Source organism: Phaseolus vulgaris, chromosome 10 (genome assembly GCF_000499845.2).
Source record: "Phaseolus vulgaris cultivar G19833 chromosome 10, P. vulgaris v2.0, whole genome shotgun sequence".
Classification (NCBI taxonomy): Eukaryota; Viridiplantae; Streptophyta; class Magnoliopsida; order Fabales; family Fabaceae; genus Phaseolus; species Phaseolus vulgaris.
Window position 1 is genome coordinate 38,878,389 of NC_023750.2, and position 3,269 is coordinate 38,881,657.

Below are 3,269 nucleotides of genomic sequence, written 5' to 3' on the forward strand. Positions count from 1 at the left end.
ATTATTTTGATCTCTAAAAATAAGTTTTTATTTCATGATTTTCTTGTAGTGTTGCGTGACTAAAGACCAAATAAAAATTAATATAATTTTTTTAGATTACCTAATAGAAGATATTTTATTAATTTAAAATATCAATGATAGAAGGAAGGGATGAATGAATATTGAGACAAATATAAAATAAATATGTATATATATTTATTCACATTCTCATATACTTAAATTAAAAAATCGAATTTAGAATTTAGAGTTTAGGATTTTCCACATTATATATTTGTTTTTTGTTTTTTACTAGAAAAAATAAATAAATAAATAAAAGGGTATTTGGGTACCACACATACCTACTTAATGCATAAATTTCTCGTCGTGAATAACTATTTTTTTTTGTAGACAATTGCATGGACTATCATATATTATATAATGCAGAGAAACTAACATTATGTATAACAAATGAGTAGAATATTTTAATATGTTTCTACACAAAACATCAAAGTTTGGAAGGAAACACGCTGGAAACGCATAATGGTTAACTTTATTGATTTTTCCTTCTTTTCTGTGCTTCTTTTTTCTTCTTTCTTTTCATGTCTTCTCCTTTTCATGTTCAACATTATCATATGAACACCTCCTTTCCAAATGCATAAAAAAAAGTCATAGAGTGAGAAAAAGTTCGCAAGGACACAAATATTATTAGCAGAAACCCTAGTTGGGGACTTATCAAGTATCCATGAATTAAAATACTAATAAATATAAGTCACTCTGTTCTTATCCATTATGATAATAAAGCCATAGAAGATATTTTTTTGGTATAGTTCAAGCTTTAAGATTGTTACTATTGCATGTATATATTCATAATTTAATAATCTTAAAAAATATAATTTAATAAAGATGTTTATATATGCTTGAATTTATAATTCTATTGGGAGAGATAATTTGTAAAATTTAACTAAAATGCACTTTCAATGTGAATTTTTTTTACCCTATTATATAATTGAGTTTACTTGTCAAATTTGATTATAAAAACAAAATTAAACATTTATTTAATTACAAGCCAAATGTTAAACTAAAAAGTTTAGTATTTTACATTTATGAGTTTTTAAGTTTTAAAATATATTTTAATTTTAATTAGTCAACTTGTCGAATCATTCCATTTATAATTTTGAAATTCAATCTTAAATTAGACTAAATTACACCTATCTTATTTTATTTTTAAAAAATTCCTTTTAATTTCGTTTTAAAATATTGTTTTTGAAGATTAACACTAGTGCTGTAAAACAAATGCGGCTATTTTAAATTTACAAATGCGGTCATAGAACCACATTTGATCAGCACACATTCGTAAATCGGGCATATACAAATGCGGTCATAGAACCGCATTTATAAATTAGATTTACAAATGCGGTTATTTTAAGTAACCACATTTGTAAATTATTCTGAATGAGGGATGAGGTTTAGGGGGTTTAGGATTTACGAATGCGGTCTTGGTAAAAATCGCATTCATAAATCACATTTACAAATGCGGTCTAGGTAAATGACCACATTTGTAAATAGTGTTTTTTTTTTTTAAAGTGCAGTTTGTATTGTGCATAAACCATATAATTTAATAACCTGCATAAGATCAAACCCAGCCAGACAAATACAGAAATATAGTAATCAATTGAAATCATCAAAATGTACATTTACAAGTAATCAAATTACATATAATAAAACCACTATTGTTTACCTATCCTAGAGTTATAAAAATTTATGAAATATGTGGACCAAAAATCTCTAACATATGAAATGCCTTCCTCATTCATTGGTGTTTCTTCTGTGAATAACTGCATTGCAAAGTTGACATAAATTAGTTTTCAGATATATATATGTTCAAGAATTATAAAAATGATTTAACATATATAGTACCTCTTTCCAACCAGTTTTAACACCTAGTCTTATAATGGTAATCATCCATTGCATAATGTAATAGCCACACTCATAGCTTCCTGGTTGTTTATTACACTATAATTCAATAAAAAGTAATATGTTAGTATATTGATAAACAATGATAATAGAAAAAGAAAAAAATTACAAACCTTTATTCTTATCTAGTTCAAATTATTTGAAATTGATCGACCTTTTATGATGTTATATCCTCGCCATGAACTGGTTAATATAAAAAACCTCGTAAGTAGATGGTTAATTAGTAACATATACAAAGTTCAGTTTATAATGTACTTATGTATCAATGATATCCTTAAAGTTTGTGGGAATCTTCTTGTGTAGGAAACAGAACCACACAACAGTCTTATCAACCATTGATAAGACAAGTAACTGCCAATGATGCCTATATCATCAATGAAAAGAGTTAGTAAATATTTAAAACATTAAATAATAATAATTGGTGACATATAATTAAACTTACTCATTAATACAAGGGCATAAATAAATTTGTTTTTCCTCTTTTTCCAGGGTGTTAGTGATGTATGCTTGAGTCTCAGTTGAGTTTGGTCCAACGAGATTAGTATATGCAGATCTAAGAATCCATACATATTTTCCTTCCCCTCAGTGATACAGACTCTATGCAAAAACCTACAAGTTTTTAACATAATCAATGATACAGACTCTATGAAAAAGCATAATCAATAATAATTTAACATAAAGTAAATTGAATAATAGGTAAAGATACTTACATCATAAAAAATTGAATTATACTTATATTGAGCTCCTATTTCCCAGATATAAATTCTGATAAATCTGTGTTGTAAATCATCAGTGGCAGTTCAGTGTTTATTTGAAAAAATGTATTATCCCACGGAACTGGAAAAGGTTCATTGCCAATCTGACTAGCAATGAGACGTAGGGAAGCTATAGGATCGTCAACTGGAACCTCACGCTTCTTTTCCGGACTTGGTGGCTGAAAAAGTTTCTACAAGATAAACAACATTTGTATTAAATTATATGTAATATATAAATATAAATAAAAAATAATATAATGAAATGAAATTATTACATGAGGTTCGGGCATAGATCGAATGAGCTTTCTGGGCCAGGCAACGAATGTCTGAAATGCATCGGCCACAGTGGTTACCTCATCTAAAGGTAGTGGAACACGAGCATCAGGAAATCGTACTTTTTCAACTGTTACCTTCGCCACATCAGGGGAGAGAGGAACGTTATGTAAGGTGGTGGCGTTTTTATAGACTTTTCCAAGTGCCACCACCCGAGGAAGTTTGCCGCCCACTACCAGTAGCTCACAATCCTTCGTCTGCCCATTGATATCATCCCCTGTTGGAGGA